The sequence below is a fragment of the Acinonyx jubatus genome, chromosome A3, assembly GCF_027475565.1.
Source record: "Acinonyx jubatus isolate Ajub_Pintada_27869175 chromosome A3, VMU_Ajub_asm_v1.0, whole genome shotgun sequence".
Lineage (NCBI taxonomy): Eukaryota > Metazoa > Chordata > Mammalia > Carnivora > Felidae > Acinonyx > Acinonyx jubatus.
This window is the reverse complement of record NC_069388.1, coordinates 85,403,782-85,424,040: the sequence shown is the minus strand read 5'-3', so window position 1 is coordinate 85,424,040 and position 20,259 is coordinate 85,403,782. Positions and strand designations below refer to the sequence as shown.

At 40.8% G+C, this 20,259-nt stretch overlaps 1 non-coding gene across 9 annotated transcripts in view; it reads left to right on the top strand.

Moving 5' to 3' along the window:
• The window catches only part of LOC106967762 (aspartic peptidase retroviral like 1), a 121,873-nt gene that overhangs the window by 1,281 nt on the left and 100,333 nt on the right, over window positions 1-20,259 (top strand). For all 9 annotated transcript variants that reach the window (XR_008289379.1, XR_008289384.1, XR_008289383.1 and 6 more), the window contains exons 2-4: window positions 4-92; window positions 2,598-2,748; window positions 16,659-16,841. This is a non-coding gene — a transcript (aspartic peptidase retroviral like 1). The remainder of the gene's footprint in view (window positions 1-3; window positions 93-2,597; window positions 2,749-16,658; window positions 16,842-20,259) is intronic.

Below are 20,259 nucleotides of genomic sequence, written 5' to 3'. Positions count from 1 at the left end.
CAGATGAATTCACTTAGGCCCAGAGAGATGAAGTGACTAATTCAAAGTCACACAGTGGAGGATGGATTCCAGACCTTCTGATTTCCTTATTGGTGAGCACTTTCTCAAATTTTTCTGTAAGTCAGTGTTTTAAAATTTAAGTGCTATTTGAAGTTTAGGTGAGCTTGTCATTTAAAAGAACCTCTCAGGTGACCTTTTGGTGCATAAGTCACCCCGTTTGTATCTTTTAGGGATTCCCAGCTTTTCCTGGTGTGAACTATACCTTGGCTCAAATGCTATTTAAAAAAATTTTTTTAATTAAAAAATTGGTGTCTGGGTGAGAATTGGGAGTGGGAAATGATTCAGCCCTACCCAAAGGCTGAAGTATGTGTCAGTCCAGCCTTGTCTGTGGCACATTCAAGTCTACCTGGCTCTGTGGGAGCAAGCAGTTTCTGACTCACTTGCTTCCTTTAGCTACCCATGGGCACGACTTCCGCCTTCCTCACTCCAGTGTCCCAACCAAGTAAAAATAAATAATTTCACTTTGGCGCCAAGCCTCCATTTCTCTGCAAATATTGACAGAGCATGACAGTGTTAAGGAAATCATGGTCTACGAACTCTTCAGTTCAGTGTAACGAATAACTTGTAGGTCAAGCAAGGAATATGTGCCTGAACAGGGCTCTACTTGTGTGGATGTTAGAGATGGAGAGAAGGGCTTTTTGCTTCTTTTAACTTACGTTAATGTCTTATATCATAGTTTTCAAAGTGCCTTTGCCTTACTTTGTGTAATTCTATAACCAACTTTAATTGGTGGGTACATTATAGCAACAATGGCAGTACTAGCATTAAGTGCTAACTTTGTGACTGGCACTGTTTGAAGCTTTATTCTGTATGTTATTTCAGTGGCTCTCACATTTTTTTTTTAAGTTTATTTATTTTGAGAAAGAAAGAGTGTGCAAGTGTGCAAGTGAGCCCCTGAGTGGGGTAGGGGTATGTGTGTGTGTGGGTGGGGGCGGGGGGCAGAGAGAGAGAGAGGGAGGGAGAGAATCCTAAGCAGGCTTTGTACTGTTAGCATGGAGCTGGACTTGATCTCATGAACCCAACCATGAGATCATGACGTGAACCAGAATCAAGGGTTGGTTGCTTAACTCACTGAGCCACCCAAGTCCTCCCCTCCTTTTTTTTAAGATTTTATTTTTAAGTAATCTATATACCCATTGTAGGGCTTGAATTCACAACCCCAAGATCAGAGTCACGTGCTCCACTGACTGAACCAGCCAGGCACCCCAACAGTTTTAAAAGTAAGCCGTCAAGAGATAACATTTTTACAAAATAATTCATATATACATAGGCATATGTAACAGAAACCAAATCCTTGTAAAACAGTATTTATTTTTACTGTATGCGGTGTACTCTGGTAATTTCTGTTCATTTACATGAAATAAAAAGGTGTATCACAACTGAAGTGACAAACCGTTATAAGGTTGTGACCAAAATGATTAATATACACATTTAATCCTCACAAAACTCCTTAGATGAAAGTGATGCAATTTATATTTTACAGAGATACAGAAAGGTGAAGGATTTTGTCTAACACACAGTTATTAAATAGTAAAATATGGATTTGAATTTGGGCAGTCTGAGCCCAGAGCCTGTATATTTACCACTGAGCTAGATGTGGTCTCTGCAGATGGCCTTGTCTTTAAGGGAGACAGAGTTGTTTAGGGAATTAAAATTATTAGTAAATGTTACAAACAAACTGAAGAGGCAACAAGAGAAATTCTATGTAATGAAGAGTTATATCCTTATTCAAAATACTCTGGTCTGTATGAGGTGCCTGGGTGGCTCAGTCGGTTAAGCATCTGACTTCAGCTCAGGTCATGACCTCACAGTTCATGAATTCAAGCCCTGCATAGGGCTCTGTGCTAACAGCTCAGAGCCTGGAACTTGCTTTGGATTCTGTGTCTCCCTCTTTTTCTGCCCCTCCCCTGCTCACACTCTGTCTCTCTCTGTCTCTCAACAATAAGTAAATGTGAAAAAAAGTTAAAACAAAACAAAATATTTTGGTCTCTAAATCTGTCACATATTTATTTCCCCTGAAGAAAAATGTATATGTTGGGTCTTTCTTCCTGTCTATTTAAAGCCTTTTTGCCTGAAATTTTCCATTAATTCCTTCTTATCTGAGTACCTCCCTGATTCTACTCACCTCTTCCTTCAATAAAGACTTCCCCTTCCCAGCCTCTCTGTTTCTCCCAGAGTCCTATAGCCCCCACGCCCCCCTGTAGGCTACGTTTGGCTGTTAATTAAATTGTAATCTGCATTGGTGTTGATAGTGTGTTGTACAGGGCATTGGTGTCATGGGTGACCCAGAGATCTGGTAAAGAAGACATTGGACTTGGGAATCTGTGGCTCTGGCCCCTAGCTCCAGCTCTCCCACTGTCTAACTTTGAGAAGTCTACAACCCAGTTCAAAACTGGGCTTTGGTTTTCCCACATGTAAATGATCTTTTCTAATTCTATCCAGGGAGTGATGATACTTGATGATCTTGGGTATCTCTGGGAGGGAGGAGGATTATGTAAATATTTTACTTATGGTAAATTTCCCCCTCCCTTCCTCAGACCTGCAGTATCTTGTGTATACGTGATTGAATTCCACACCACCCATTTTACAGATGAAGCCACTGAGATATGGAACAATTGACTAAATAGTCACTGCCCCACCCCTGGAGCCTCACACATGACTCTTCTCCTCCCATTTGAATGACTGCAGGTTAGTTAAGGGGTTTAATGAGTTTGGGAAGGTGAGTCAGGCTTAGACTTTGGAAATTGAACCACAGGATTTATATTCCATTCAGAGGAGGGATTTTTGCTTCCTTTTACCTCACATTGGCATGTTTATGAAATGTTTTAAAGTGATTTCACATTATTTACTAATCATCACAGACACCCTTGCCATGAAAGTATAAATATGCCTGTTTTATGGAAGAGCTATTTATAGATCAGAGGAATGAAGTGACTTGCCCAAGGTTACACAGCTTGTCAGGACCTGAGCTGGGTCTCTTGACTTCTAGTTGTGGATTGTTCCTCTCCTTGGCTTTTGATGCTAGTTGCACTGACTTTGACACATGGAATAGTTTTATGTTTAACTCAGAAAGCTTTCAATCCAGCCTTTATTTTTCTGTCCCAGAGCATCTAGTCCACTTATGTTAGGTTCCTGATTCTTTTGGTTTAAGAAAAGCTCTTTCCTCTTTTTGTCTAATGTTTACATTTATGGGTTTGGGAAGTGGTGGGAATTATTCCTTGATGAGGCTGTGGAGGCAGGGACCACATTCCCCCCCCCCTCCCCCACCCCCCAATCTACCTTTTCCAGCAAAGGTACTACAGCTTTTTAAAATTGCCCTACCAACATGCAGTTTTGCAAAAAATAAACAAACAAAAAACCAACATGGTTTCTTCTTCTCTTACTCTTTCAGATTTAGCTTCTCATTTTTCTTTTATTTGAAATTATAGTAAATTGAGAGGATATTTACCCTATCACTTTCTGGGATACTACAAAGTATAACCTACGAAATATTTCTTACCCACTTTGTAGATAGGAACAATAGTTATAATAATAATCTCATATACTGGTGACCCTGTGCTGCCGTTATGGGGTTAATACTGAGTTTTCTCAGAAACTTAAGAAATATATTGGTGTGCCTTACAAAAGTGCCCAGGAAATACAGCAACATCCTTGGTCTAAGTTCTCCTGGTTGGGGAAAGTAATGCCTATGGATTCCCAAGGGTTACTCTGACTGAAATAAGTCATGGAGAATGGAGTGCAGAGAAAAATTAAAGGAAAAATGAGAACAGAGTACAAATGTAAAGTATAGAAAATGAGGAAGGAAAAAAGATAAGAAAAGGAAAAAGACAAGGGCAGAGAAAAGAGGAGAAAACAAGATCAGTGGAACGGATATGAAGAGAACAATTCCGAGGTTCATTTGCTCCTTATGTGATGTGGGAAGCATAGGCTTGCACCAAGAAAGAGCAGCTGGTATGAGAACTCATGAACTGATCTGAAGCACCATGTCTCTTTTTTAATCTTCTTTTTCTAATATCAAGTAGGGAAAATTTGTTTCTACTATCAGCTGGGGATGTGATTAGACACCAATAGTTTCAATATTAGCCTTAGTCCTATTGGTTTATCAAGGAAAATGTGCTATAAAAATCACATTAAAGTATTCCAGGTCAAATTTTATCCTATTCATTTAGTCAGCAATTTTTTTTCAATTATTACTATTTTTAAGTTTAATTTTACTCTCAGTGTGGGGCTTGAACTCACTACCCCAAGATCAAGAGTTGCATGCTCTACCAACTGAGCCAGCCAGGCACCCCAGTCAGCAAATACTTGTGGATTGCTTGATATGTCCCAGACACTAAGGATATAAAAATGAATGAGATCCTATTCTTGCCTTCAAGATGTTTATGATCTGGAAAGGGACACTGACAAGTAAACAGATTTGCAGTACAATACGTTAAGGTATTAGGATATAAGTAAGCAGAGGATGCTACGGGCTTAGAAGAAGGCCCTTGATTCAGCCTTGGAGGGGATCCAGAATGACTGCCTAGCGAAGATGACATTTAGGCTGAGTCCCAAGTTGGCAGATTACAAGGTGGAGGGCAGGAAAGAGTAACTCCAGGCAGGGAAGCAGAAGCCCAAAGGCAGAGAGTATGCAGTCTGTTCAGAAGTTGAAGCCACTTCAGGAAGGTATGAAGGATGTTTGCATGATCCAGTTTTTCGTGATTGTTGTACTGCTTTAGAAGTGTACATTATTGAGACTTGATTATGCTTACTAGAGCACAAAAAGTCTAAATCCTTATTTTGTAGCAGGATTCTCTTTTAAGATGAAGGTATCAGAGGGACATCTGGATGGCTTAGTTAAGCGTCTGACTTCCTGCTCAGGTCATGATCTCACAGTCTGTGGGTTCAAGCCCCGTGTCATGCTCCATGCCGACAGCTCAGAGCCTGGAGCCTACTTCAGTTTCTACGTCTCCCTGTCTCTCTGTCTGTCCCTTGCTTGCTCGCTCTCTTTCAAATATTAAAAATTTTTTTTTTTGTAAAAGATGAAGCTATCACAAATTGTACTTCTGGTCTATAGATTGTAAGAAGAAAATGTAAATAAAGCACAGTCTTTGAATTAGCAAATGGTTATTAAACTTCTGTGCAATAAAGGAAAGAAGGTACAAGGCATAGCATATCCCCCCGCCCCGCCATTTTTTTTTTCTTTAGGATTTTATTTTTAACTAATCTCTGTACCCAATGTGGAGCTCAGACTTACAACCCCTGAGATCAAGAGTCGCATGCACCATTGACTGAGCAAGCCAAGCGCCCCAGCATATCCCTTTCTTATCCAACTTTTGGATTTGATTGTATTCTGCTTTGTTTTTAAGGAGGTGTATGTGTGGAAGTTTAGGGTCTTTGTTTAGTTGGTTAGGATCTTTGAGTTAGGGGGGAGGGAAAGGATTTCAAGAATAATTGCTACTTTATGGCAGAACAAAAGAAATACATTTAAAAAGCTCTTTTTTTTTTTAATGTTTATTTATTTTTGAGACAGAGAGAGACAGAACAGGAGCAGGGGAGGGGCAGAAGAGAGACAGGGAGACATAGAATCTGAAGCAGGCTCCAGGCTCCGAGCTGTTAGCACAGAGCTGGATACAGGACTTGAACTCACGAACCGCAAGATCATGACCTGATCCAAAGTCAGACGCTTAACCAACCGAGCCACCCAGGTGCCCCTAAAGCTCATTTTTCTGATCTCACCTACTGAGCACAAACAAGACTTAGGGAACATTGTTAGTTAATTCAACCAGACAAAGCATTTAACATTATTCCCTATGTAAAATCTGTTGTGGACATGGATATAGCTGCATTAAATAAAAACCTTATGTGTATTCATTGGACAATACTGGGATTTTACCTGGAGTAAAAGAAAAAAAGTACTATATGTAGAGTAGGGAAGAACATGCTTGGAAAATAGCACACAGATTCAGTGGTCATTTCTCAGTCATCTTCTTGACCCTGTAGCACCTGAAACTCCTTCCTTGCACATTAGTTTCGTTTGACTTCCAGGATGCCATTCTGTTGGTTTCCCCCCTCCTCACCAGCCCCTCCTTCTCACCCCCCCACCTTTTGGCTGATTCCTCCTTATCTCCTCAGCCTCTAATGAAGGAGTACTCAGATTAGTCCTTGCATCCCTTCTCTGTTTATACTCATTCCCTAGGTGCTCTCTTTCAAGACCTCAAATACCATTTATACCCTGACAGCTCTCAAGTGTATAGTACTAGCTTGGATGTCTTCCCTTGAACTCAAGACTCATATCCAACTGCCTATAAGATATCATCTCCACTTGGTTATTTAATAGCTTCTTGAGCTTAACATATTCAGCAAATTAATTCTGGAACTTCTCTTCTCAAACATGTACCTCTGCCAATTCTTCCCCATTTTAGTTTCAGTTCTATTGAACATATGGAGGACTCTCCCTTGACTCTCTTCCTTTTCTTGCTCTCTTCATCTAATCTACTAGTAGGTCCTATGAGCTCTACCTTAAAAAACATCCAGGATTTGAACACTTCTCACCACCTCCCCTGCTACTTTTAGAATAGCCTTCTAAATTGTCTTCCCTCAGTCTAATCTGAACAGTGACCAGAGTTGTTTTGTTAAGTTTATATCAAATCATTCCATTCCTCTGCTGAAAACTATTCACTGGGTCCCACCCATGTTAAAAATTAAAGTCCTTACAGTGATCTAAGAGGCCACATAGCATATTCAGTGCTCCCCCAACTGCTCTGACCTCATCTTTTATCACTTTCTCCTTGTGCTCTGGACACATTGGTCTCTTTGCAGTTGCTCCAGCATGCCAAGCCTTGAACTTCTTAGTGGTGTTCTTTGCCTGGAATACTTCTTCCAGTTACCAGTATGGTCTCCTCCCTTACCTCCTTCAGGTTTCTGCTCTTGTCACCTAGTTTGTGAAACATTCCTTGACCATCCTATTTAAAGTAAAAGCCATCTCCTGCCCTCTTCATTCCTTCTTCCCTTTTCCTGCTGTATTTTTCTCCACAGAACTTATCACTGTTTGAGGTACTATTCATTCATTCATTCTTCACATATTTATTGAGGGATGCCTACTATGTGCCAAGCACTGTACTGGGGACTCTCTCTACTATAGTCTGTTTATTATTTGTCACCTGCCACTGGAATGTAAATTTCCTGATGACTAGGACTTTGTTTTGCTTGTTGCTATATTGCCATCTCCTAGAATAGTGTCTAGCACATTTCAGTTGAATGAATACATTTATTCAGATTTTAAACAAAAACGTATTGAATGTATAGGGGATTGTGTACCAGATAATGAGGGAAAGATATGTATAAATAATATATTGTTCCTGCCCTCAAGTTGCTCAGTCTAAAATATGCTTATTTTGACCTGAACAGTACTGTGTTCTCTAACAGGATAAAGTGTTACATCATTTTGGAATTGGGGAGGTGGAGGTAGGGACTAGTGTGCAAGGGTATGGATCTCTTCAGAGGTGAAGTCTTGCTTTATCAGGCTTATCAATAATTTGTACTGGTTCTGGGAGGGCAGGATTGCTGATAGCTCACTGCATTACTGGCTTTTTGGATTATAATTTCTGTTTAGTTTTGTCTTTTTGGGGCAGGAGCTTCTTTAAAATCCTGCTATCAGTCTTGGTTCTTTTTAGATATCTTCTAGGAACCTCTGTCACAGCCACTTTTTTCAAGATAAGTGAAGGAGTTTACTATCTTTACCTTCCTCCATATCTGAAAGTTCTTTTCCAGAAACTGTGGTCATCGATGTACTAACTGTTTGGTCTTGAACCTCTCAGAACCTCAGTTTCTGCACTTGTCAAATGGAGATAATGATAAATGACATCAGTCTTTCTTCTTTTTAAAAAAAATTTTTTTTTTAATCTTTATTTTTGAGAGACAGAGAGACAGCATGCGAGTGGGGGAGGAACAGAGAGGGAGACACAAAATCCGAAGTAGGCTTCAGGCTCTGAGCTGCCAGCACAGAACCCAATGTGGGGCTCGAACTCACAAACCGCGAGATCATGACCTGAGCTAAAGTCAGACGCTCAACCGACTGAACCACCCAGGCACCCCAACATCAGTCTGTCTTCTTATGAGGATGAAATGAGTAAATACTGATTTTGAGAGTGGGGCAGTAGAGAAGGGAAAGAGAGAAGAATTTCCTTTTTTTTATAAAGTATTTTTAAAAAGTTTATTTATTTAATTTTTTTAAATCTTTTATTTATTTTTGAGAGAGCAGGGGAGGAACAGAGAGAGGAAGACAGAATCTGAAGCAGGCTCCAGGCCCTGAGTTGTCAGCACAGAGCCTGATGTGGGGCTTGAACCTGTGAATGGTGAGATCATGACCTGAGCTGAAGTCAGACACTTAACTGACTGAGCCACCCAGGTGTCCCTAAAGTTTATTTATTTATTTTGAGAGAGAGGGAGAGAGAGTGTGTGCTAGCGGAGGAGGGGCAGAGAGAGAGGGAGAGAGAGAATCCGAAGCAGGCTCTATACTATCATCACAGAGCTCGATGCAGGGTTTGAACTCACAAACTGTGAGAATATGACCTGAGCCGAAATCAAGAGTCAGATGCTTAACCAACTGAGCCACCCAGGTGCCACTGAAAAAAAAAATTTTTTTTCTTTATGTTTATTTATTTAGAGAGTGTGAGCTTGGGAGGGGCAGAGAGCCGAGAGAGAGAGGGGGACAGAGGATCCGAAGAGGCCTCTGTGCGTTGACAGCAGTGAGCCCGATGTGGGGCTCGAACTCACAAACTGTGAGATCATGACCTTAGCCAAAGTCAGATGCTTAACCAGCTGAGCTACTCAGGAACCCCCAAAAAACTTTTTAATACGCTTATGTTTCATTTCTACCGAGAGTAGTGAAGATTTTTTTTAATATATATTTTTAAATGTTTGTTTATTTTGAGAGAGAGAGAGTGTGAGCAGGGGAAGAGTAGAGAGGGAGACAAGAAAATCCCAAGCAGGCTCCACGCTGTCAGCACAGGGCTCGACGTGGGGCTTTATCTCACAAACCGTGGGATCGTGACCTGAGCCGAAACCAAGAGTTGGTTGCTTAACTGAATCACCCAGGAGCCCCATAAAAATTTTATTTTTAAAAACAAAGATGTTAGGGTCCTGGGTTTGGGCTTTAGGGTTAAACGTTAAAAAAAAAATGATTATTTAAAAAAATACATTAATATATTGTTTTTTACAGAGTAACAGGTTTTTAGAAAATATTTCCTTGTGTTTCTACTCAGGTAATTACTTTTGTATTACAGAAGGGCAGTGAAATACTAGAACCCCACCCTAGGCTGCGTGGTGAGCTGGTGTCTACGTAGGCAAACAACCATTTCCTTTTAGGTGAAGTTGGAGTTCAGGAAGTACTATTTGAAGAGGCTCAAAGGGATTGATGATGATAACAACAGCAATAATAGTAGTGTCTAACTGATGAACCAGGCACTTTATGTAGATTGTCTTATTTTAACAGCATAGCAACCACATGAAGTCTGGTGCCTTGAGAAGTACAGCAGTGTAGGAGTAAAGAGCATAGACTCTGGGGTCAAACTTTCTATACTCACTTCACAGCTTTGCCAGTAACTAGCTGTGTGGTCTTGAGTGAGAAAACTGCCTCTTCTTCCTCTTCTGTAAGATGAAGATAATAATAGTAACTGCTTCATGAGGTTGTAACGATTAAATGATGTAAGCCCTGTAAAGCACAGTACTTGGCATATAGAAAGTGCTCACCAAATTTTATTGTAATAAAAGTAGATGGAGAAACAGAGGCTTAGAAAGAGGGAAGTTAATTTGCCTTAGTGACACAGCAAATATAAATGACAGAACAGTAATTTGTGCCTGGAAAGTCAAACTCCATTGCCGCCTTCCTTCCTTCCTTCCTTCCTTCCTTCCTTCCTTCCTTCCTTCCTTCCTTCCTTCCTTCCTTCCTTCAATAGGCTCCACATGGGGCTTGAACTTACAACTTTGAGATCAGGAGTTGCATGCCACTGACTGATCCAGCCAGGCACCCCATTCAGCGCTCTTGTTTCTTAACCATTACATTGTACCGCCATTATGGATTGAGGGCGAGAGCCTGGACAAGAACCACATTTTGTCCAACTTGAGGTGAGCATAGATCTAAAGGTCACACTTGGGTTCAGACCTATGGAAGCTTTATTTGTGCTCTTTTTTTTTTTTTTTAACATTTTAAATTTATTTTTTGAGAGAGCGAGGGCAGGGGAGGGGAAGAGAGAGAGGGAGACACAGAATCTGAAGCAGCTTCAGGCTCTGCACAGAGCCTGAAGCAGGGCTTGAACTCATGAACTATGAGATCATGACCTGAACTGAAGTCAGACACTTAACCAACTGAGCCACCCAGGGACCCCTTTATCTGTGTTCTTAACACTGTAGCATGTACTGGTTATTCTCTGAAGTGATTGTTCCCTAGATCCAAACAAATGAATGAGTGATGGGTTATTTATGGTCTGCTGAGGGGTTGAGTGTTCCCTGGCTGGGGCCAGGAAATGGAGCTGAATAACACCTGTATCTTACCCACTGCTCTCGGACCTAAGTAGGAGCTTGTCTAGTGTCTTTTGTTATTATGATTTTTATTCCTTATACAACTGGTAATGATGAGAAGCTGAGCAGTGTATATATCAAGCACTTTATTTTTTATTTTATTCATTTATTTTTAAAATTCTTTCTCTCTCTCTCTCTCTTTCTTTTGTGCGAGTCAGGGAAGGGAGCAGACGGAGAGAGAGAATCTCAGACTCCACGCTCAGTACACAGCCCAACTCGGGGCTCAGTCCCATAACCCTGGGATCATGACCGGAGCCAGAACCAAGAGTTGGGTGCTCAACTGACTGAGCCACCCAGGCACCCAGTAAATATTTTATTTTTAAGTAATCTCTGCACCCAACATGGAGCTCGAACTCACAACCCTGAGATCAAAAGTTGCATCCCCTCCCAACTGGGCCAGCCAGGAGCCCCTACATTGAGCACTTTATGTGCCATGCATTTGACATAGATTATCTCATCTAGTCCTTAATGTAACCGTATGAGGTAGTCACTCCTAACCCTATTTTATAGAAACAGAGAGATTAGGAAACTTGCTTAAACTCACATAGTGTGTGTGGTGGAGCTGGGATTTGAATACACAGTCTGACTCTAGAGTCCACATTCTTGATCTCTACACTCTATTGTTTCTATTCTTTCCTGTGTAAAGTATATAGTATATGGTAGGTGGCTTAGTAGGTCCAGTCCTATTTTTCCCATCTGAAAAATGGGAAGATTTTGACTAGTGGGCTAGAAATAAGGAGGCCTGTGATCTTGTCCTAACCTTGTTACCAACTTGCCACATCCAGGACTTCACTTTTCTTAGCCTCATTGTCCTCATTCATTAAACAAAAGGGTCACTCTATATGGTCTCTGAGATCCCTTCTAATTCTTAATGTTCTGATCATATGAAGTGAGGAGAATAACACCTGCTCAACTCCTTGATTTTGGAGTGGTGGCATTTGTGAGGTTTTAGGGAGTCTGCTTTGTGTAAGGGAAGATGCCAGATTTTAGGACAGAGAACATTGCTTTCCTGAAGAAGGTAGGTCTGGGCTCTTTTTTGAGGGTGGTTGCCTAGGGAACCTAGCCTCTGGCCAGCAACAGTCAGGAATGCTTTGGTTAAGAGTTGGCTACAGATAACTAAAACAAGCAGCACATTTAGGTTTCACTTTCCACCCCCCCCCAGCTACCTTTCCTTTTCATGCTCCCAGTTTGATACACATCTATATATTAGTATTTAACAGGAGTTTGTTATTTAAATCTTTATTGTAATCTTATGAGGTAAGTACTATTCTAAATTTACAGTTAATGAAAGTGAGGCAAATAGAGTTAAATAATTTGTCCATAGTTACTCAAGTGGAAAGTGGTATTCAACCCACTATGTTGTACTGCCTGGTAGGAACTTAAAAAAAAAAAAAAAAAAAGCAAAGGGAGGACTCTTTATTTATTGGTGGTGTTTTGTTTTGTTTTTTCTTTAAAAAGTTTTTTTTTAAGTTTATTTATTTTGGTAGAGAGTGTGAGCAGGGTAGGGGTAGAGTGAGAGGGTAGAGAGAGAATCCCATTGTGGGGCTTGAACTCATGAACTGTGAGATCATGACCTGAGCCGAAATCAAATTGGACACTTAACCAGCTGAGCTACCCAAGTGCCCCTGTTTTTGTTTTCTTTAGAATAGTAGACTCTTGGAGTTGGAAAGAGCCTTTACCATAGTCAATCTCCTTGCCTACTGTCTGCCATCTGGTTACAGGAACGCTTTCCATCATCCCCCTGACAGATGATCACCCAAGTTCTTTTTGAATACTTCCATTGCTGGGGAGCTAGCTCATTACTTCTTGAGGAATCCCATTATATGTGACTTGTTCTCTTGGGTAAGAGATTATTTCTTGTTTTGAAATTAAATCTAATTGAGATGACTTACCAGTTTTAGGCCTGTCTTCTGGAACCATTTAGGATAATTATGATCCATCTTCCATATGTCAATCTTGTTAATGTTTGAAGACCCTTTTCCTATTTATAAGTCATTTGTAGTTTTCTCATAGCATCTAAACTTGCTTTCAGTTTGGATTGGTCTGCACAAAGCAGTCTCTATTTTTTATTGCTTTGCAAGTGCAGCCTTGCAACAGATCTGTGCTTCACTTCTTATGGTTAGGCACAAAGTATGGGCTCTTTCCACATCTTTGGAGAACGAATAAATGGTGAGCTGAGTCTCTACAATAGTATATGAGTCTGAAGGGCTTGCAGTTTCCTACTCTTGTAATCTAATGTCCATTAGACTGTTGTCCTGTACACACTGTTAGAGCTCACAAAATGGCTGGAAGTTTATCCGGGCATTTGACAAAATTGCATTTACTTCATCAGGCCACTAGGTGATGAACAACTCACAAACCCAGACTTCCAGGGGCAGTTGTATACAGGACAGTTTTAGATTGTAGTTGGAAAGGCCATCAGAAGTCATTTGGTACAACCTTATTAAAAGGTCTTTTGGGGATGAGGGGAGGGGAAACATGTCTTGTGTATACTTTGTCTTTCCCAGCTTTATTCCAAATTTAAATATTAATTTGAATAGGGTACTTCTTTCTCTGAGTGATCTTAGAAAAGGGGCCTGGGTGGTACTTTCAGGGTTCTTTTGTGCCCAATTATGTATATGTATATTTCAAAGGTTTTATTTTTAAGTAATCTCTACCCAACGTGGGGCTCAAACTTATAGCCCTGAGATCAAAAGTCTCATGTTCTACCAACTGAGCCAGCCAGGTGCTCCTGTATTTTACCATAATGTAGGAATGATGTCTTGGCTTGGTTTAGGATTCTCAAATAGTAGTTCTAGCCACTACAAAGTCTACATGCAGCTTTCTTCTGTCTTCAGTTTCAAGTGATACAGATGGGAAGTCCAGTGCCAATAGGATTATTTTTCCTTGTAAGTAATTACCTGTCCTTTCTCTTTGGAAGTTTGTAAATTTTTTTCTTCATGCTTAGATTTCATCATGATATGCTTTGGGTGTGTTTCTTTTTAAAGTAACTCTGCTTGCCCCTTGTTAACCTTTTTTAGATATAAAAACTTAAGTCTTTTCTTAACTCAAGGAAGTTTCCATCTGTTTCCAACCTTCACAGAAGAAGAAACTGTCCAGAAAGGTGACTTACTCAAGGTCACTCAGCTAGTTAAAAATGAACTTCAAGCAAATAACTTGACTTCTTTGATGACCTATATTTTCATTGTACTGAATATTGCTCTGTTGAGAGGGCCAACATGAAAAACTTGGGAAATTTTTTAGTGAGACACGAATTTTGCTGAGGGTCCGTGGGGACATGAAGAAGGACAAAGAGATGATAAAATTAATTATGATTAAAATGTGGCCCATTTGGGGGCTCCTGGGTGGCTCAGTTGGTTAAGTATCTGACTCTTGATCTCAATTTAGGTCATGATCTCACGTTTTGTGGGTTTGAGCCATGTTTCTGGCTCTGCAATGATGGTGTGGAGCCTGCTTGGGATTCTTCCTTTTTCTCCTTCTTTCTTCCCCTCCCCACTCATGCTTGTAAGCTCTCTCTCTCTGAGACTTCCTCAAAATAAATAAATAAAAATGTGACCCATTTGAAGAACTATAAAATTCACAAGGTATCCCAGTTACTGGAGTTAACCCAGAGCTCTAAAACTTAATAAAGCTAGTTTTGCAAGGGAGAAAGACTTGATAAAGCCAGGAAGTTTATTGAACACTTGGATAACTAGATACTTAGTTGTCAGGAGTTGGGTAAGTATGGTCATGCCCTATTGTAAATATTGGAAAACATATGAGTATCTGAAGGCTTGGAGACAGACATCATAAATTGTGTCTTATCAGTGGTCTGGTTTCTGTTTTGAGTTCCAGCCTGGGACCCTTTTCTGCTGGGAACCACCTGTCCCTGGCTCTGTTGATCTTTGGATTTCCCCAGCCCTCAGTCCCTTTCAGTTTTGAAATGAAACCTACCCCACCGGGTGAGGTCAGGTACTGAGAGAACTTTGACAGCTCATACCAGGTTGTTTTTTTTCTAGAGTCTGGTATGTGACTGTGTGAAGTGTAAGGCTCAGCAGGCTGTGATATAGACTAATTGATGGTGAATCACCTGTTGGGTAGGGCCCAGGTAGTGCCATTTCTTTGGGTAACCAGGAAAACATGTAGACCAAATATGTTGTCTTTCATCCTCAGACACTTGAAACTGAAGAGTACAGTCACCAGAGATCTGCCATGATCTCTCTGCCTTGGGTTACTACAGAAGGAAAGACATTGTTTTATTTCAGTGTCTTTTCTCCTCATTTTTAGAACCTCCATTCTTTTCAGGAAGGAGCCAAGTCCTTGGCCTCTTTCTGCTGCTCCAGCTTCTAAATGTTTATACTGTGCCTCCTGGAATTGCTGCTTTGATGTGAAGTGTCTCCTCTAGATACCCCTAGACACACGTGCCCTGCCCCAACCCCTTCACAGAATTTAGCTTCCCCTTTTCCCTTTGTTGTGAAACTAGTTTCCATGATGCTATAGCACTTTGCTTGGAATCTTTATAAGTGGTACTGGCTCTTTCTGTAACTCACCCCATACCACTTCCCCCTGATTTTACCTGACTGTCCCCCAGCCACATCCCTCAGCACTGCAAAACTGCTTCCAGACTTTCAAATACTTTTCCCCCTTTGAGACTTCTGCTGGCCAGCAAGGTTACCTGATCCTTGTCCTTGAGTACAGTTAGCATCTGTACTCAACATGGGGCTCAAACTCACAACCCCCAAATCAAGAGTTATATGCTCTACTGACTGAGCCAGTCAGGTGCCCCTCATTCTCCCATGTTTGTTTAAAATTTTAGTGTTTGACCTCTCCTCCTGGGACTCTGGCCCAGGCTAGGGGATTGGTGGTCAGGTTTGGCCTGGGTCTAGTGACTCAGGGTAGACGGTGGAATTAGGGAGCTTGGTGTTAACATCTCAGATGTGGGCAGATGGGAAACTGTAAGATCTGAACACCAGAGCCATCTGGGGTGGAAGGGACAGAGAAAATTTAGCATCTGAAGCAAAGGACATCCTTTGTAGGTTCCCTCTTCTGCTCATTTGAAAAAAAATTAAGGGGCGCCTGGGTGGCTCAGTCAGTTGGATGTCGGACTCTTGATTTCAGCTTGGGTCGTGAGCTCGCAGTTTGTTGATTTGAGCCCTGCGTCAGTCTTCATGCTGACAGTGCAGAGCCTGCTTGGGATTCTCTGTCTCCTTGTCTCCCTCTCTTTCTTCCCCTTTCCCACTTCTGCACACCTGTGCTCTCTCAAATAAAAATAAAAAAATTTTTACAAATTAAGTTTTTTAATAACAGTTTTAGGTTCACAGAAAAATTGAGGGGAAGATAACAGAGATTCCCATGATTATTATTTTTAAGTAAGCTCTGTGCCCAGTGTGGGGCTCAAACTCACAACCCTGAGATCAAGAGTCACATGCTCTCTCTCTGCTCCTCTCCCCTGCTGCGCACGCTGTCCCTTTCTCTCTTTAAAACAAAACAAAACAAAAAAAGAGTCACCTGCTCTACTGACTGAGCCAGACAGGCACCCTGAGATCCCCATTATTTTTGAAAAATTGATCTTTAATATTATAGGGAATATAGTAATATAATCTAAAAAAAATGAAAATCGGTAGACATTTTGAATTCTCTTGTTCTCCTCCCATTCTCATTTCACTTATTTTTGTATTCCTCAAAGGTGGTAACCTTGTTAGTGTTTGAAATGTAGCTTCCAGACTTTTTCTTTGTGTTTACATCCATGTGTATGAACCCAGAAAAAGAGTTATTTTTGTGTTATACAAATGGGGTCACATTTTATGTATTATTTCAGTATTTCTTTGATTCAGTAATGTACCTTGATAATATTTCATGTTGATACATAAAGATAACTTCTCCTTTATTTTGGCTACTGTGTAGTTTTTTGTATAATAGATACACTGTGTATAGCTACTTTCCTATTGAGAGACATTAAGGTATTTCCATTTTGATGCTATAAATGATTCTTGTTGTGTTTTAAATGTTAGCATTCTTTCCTAGGGCTTCTTTTTTCTTTTTCCTCATACTCTTCCTAGGTGATCTCAACTTCTCTGACAGCTCCACTTAACCATCTACACATGGATGATGCCCAGATCTTTCTATGGACCACAGTATCCAACTGCTCATGTAGACAACATCACAAGGATGTTTTGCATACTCGGCAAAATGCAGCCTCCTGCTCTTCCCCACTTGCTCGTCATCCATTGTCCTCATCACATGTAAGTAGCACACTCTTGATAGGCCCAAAGCCTGGTAGTCATTCCCTTCCCCTCGTACAGCCAGCAACCAGCCTGTCACTAGGACTTTTCCTCCCCATTATTTCTTGGATCCAGTTGCTTTCTTTCCTTCTTCATTGTGGGTACTTTGTCCCTTAGTTTTCTGATTTATAAAATAGAGTATTTGTGAGTACTAAATAAATTAACACACATAAAATGCTTAGAACAATAGATTGGCACCCAGTAAGTGCTATGTGAATATTGATTATTGTCATCATCATCGTCACCGTTGTTGTTGGGGTCTTCTCATCTTAGTGTACATAATCCATTCTCATATCTACCTCCAGTCTTGATTTTATCCTTCCCTACCTCTGTTCCATTCTGCACATTGTAGCCAGAGTGATCTTTATAATATATACAAATGATCGTGGTCTAACTTTCCTGCTTAAAAAAACTTCGGTGATTTTGCCATTGGGCTTTTACATGTACTGTCACCCCCATCTGGAATGCTTTTTCCTTGGTCTTTGCATGGTTGTTTGTTTTTTTGTTTGTTGTTTCGATATACCTGTTTCTAAATGTCATCTTCTCAGAGAGGCCTTCCCCTGACCACCTAATTATTCCAAAGTAGCCATACCTATTCTTTCTATCACATCACCTTTTTTAATCTTTGCATAACACTTATTAATACGTTATTTTTCTGTCTTATTCACGTATTTGTTTATAATCTCCTTCAATTAATTTTTTTTATTTAATTTTTTTTTTAAAGTAGGCTCCACACCCAGTATGGGACTTGAGCTCATGACCCTGAGATCAAGAGTTGCATGTTCTACCAACTGAGCCAGCCAGGCATCCCTAGTCTCCTTCAATTAGAATTAAATTCTCTGAGAAAGACAGATACATGTTTTCACTCATATGTGGAATTTGAGAAATTTAACAAAAGACCATGGGGGAAGGGAAGAAAAAAAAACAGTTACAAACAGAGAGGAAGGCATTTCATAAGAGACTCTTCAATACAGAGAACAAACTGAGGGTTGATGGGGGTGTGGGGTTGGTGGAACAGGGAAAATGGGTGATGGGCATTGAGGAGGACACTTGTTGGGATAAGAACTGGGTGTTGTATGTAAGTGATGGATCATGGGAATCTACTCCTGAAGCCAAGAATACACTGTATACACTGTATGTTAGGTAACTTGACAATAAATTTATATTAAAAAAAAAAAGAATTTTCTGAGAATGAGGGTATTGTTTGTTTTATTCGCTATTCTCTTCCTAATGCCTAGAACAATGCCTGGCACGTTGTAGGCACTCAGTGAATACTTGTTAAGTGAATTACAAAACAACTTCGCATGTCTCAGGAGTCCCTTTTTGGTCTCCCCAGCATCATTTGCTTCAGAACACCTTCTACTTTGGCTTCCCTACCCCCCCCCCCCCATCTCTTCAGATGTGTTTTCTTGCTGCAAGAATTTTTTATATTATGTTCCCTTTACTTAGAACACTTTTCCTCAGGGTGCCCAAGTGGCTCAGGTTAAGTGACAGTTTTGATTTCAGCTCAGGTCATGATCTCTTGGTTTGTGAAATCAAGCTCATGTTGGGCTCCACGCTGACAGTGCTCAGAGCTTGCTTCTGATTCTTTCTCTGCCCCTCACCTGCTCACAGTTGCTTCTTCTCAAAGTAAATAAACGTTAAAAAAGAAAAAAGGATCACTTTTCCTCAAGTGCTCTGCCACTGCCTGGGTATCTGCTATTCATCCTTCAAGTTTCAGCTTAGGTGTAACTTCACCTGTCTTTTTTTTTTTTTAATGTTTGTTTATTTTGAAAGAGAGGGATAGAGAACCTCAAGCAGGCTCTACTGTGTGTCAGTGCAGAGCCTGATGCAGGGCTTGATCCCATGAACCATGAAATCATGACCTAAGTTGAAATCAAGATTTGTACACTTAACTGAGCCACCCCGGTGCCCCATGACTGTCCTTAGTCTTCCAGCTCTACGTGCATTACCTTTAATTATACATACTGTAATTATTTGTCTCCCTTACTAGATGGTAAGTTTTGTTGGGCAAAGGCCTAGGTCTTGCTTACTATGTATTCTTAGTGCTACTGCTGTGGGCTGGAAGCATCTCTTGAGATGAGGTGCTGGGTAGGAGTACCCGGAGTAGTACTTGAGGGCTAAGAAGTGTGCCTTAGAATGTCAGAGTAAGGTCTAGTCATTTGGCCCTAGCTCATTGTCATTCTCCTTATTCCATCTTCGGTGATTCCAGTATTTTCTTGAATGAGCCATCTAACATGCTTGAGATGAATCATCTAATACACTTGTCTCTCTCTCAGATATATTCACAAAATCAGGGTAGGTCTGGCAGAGAACTTGCCCATGGAAGGGAGCGTGAGTGCTGAGGATAAAAGTTGGGGATCTGGGTAGGCAGATTATTTACTCTTGAGTGGCTGATGGCAGAATAACTGAGAGTGGAATGCAATCCTCAGCAAGGAAAGAAACAAAAGGCCTTAGGGATAAGGTGAGGCAAAGATGAAACAGGAAGCTGAATCATTAAGTCAGAAACTTAGAGAATCAGGATGGTGGGTGGAGTGTAAGAAAGGACAGGGCAAGCAATTCAAGATTAAGGCCATAAATAATCTTGGGGATTACGTAAATCATCTTTCGGCATTCTCACCTCTTTAGTGTGGAACCAGCTTTTGGATTAAAAGAAGAATCAGGTAGTTGACATATAAAGGTTTGAGCTAGATTTCACATTAGTTTGTATTTTATAAGTTAATTACCTGAATGTGAAATCCTCAGAAATCCAACCATGTACCTTTCTCCACACTTCAGTTTCTGCTCCAAAGAGCTGACTTCCCCTCCTTTTATTTTTTTAAGTTTATTTATTTTGAGAGAGAGCGAGAGAAGGCAAGCATGAGCGGGGGAGGGGCAGAGAGAGAGGGGGAGAGAGAGAATCCCAAGCAGGCTCCACACTGTCAGTATGGAGCCCGGTGCAGGGCTGAAACTTACGAACTGTGAAAACGTGACCTGAGCCAAAATCGAGTCAGATGCTTAACTGACTGAGCCACCCAGGAGCTCCTCCCTCCTTTTAAATACACTAAGTTTAACTAGCTAATTTTCAAAAAAAGTTTCCTGTACAGAAGCCTGTAGCAATCTTGGTGCTCCCTTTAGGTAGGCTGAGGATATTCCCTTTACATAGAATGATCACTCTTTCAGGCTGTATCTCCTCCTACCAAACCATGCATAGGAACTGGCTTTAGCAGTCTCAGGAGTTCAGGACTCTGCCTAGCCTGAATCTGTGGAATTTCTGTCTGAATTGTGGGGAAGGACATGGGAGTGTAGATTCTGTTGGTGAGGCATAGTAGTAGTGGAAGACTGGCTGGGTGTGCATAGATGTGAGGTTTCAAGCTGTATAGGCAGTGGGCTTCAAAGT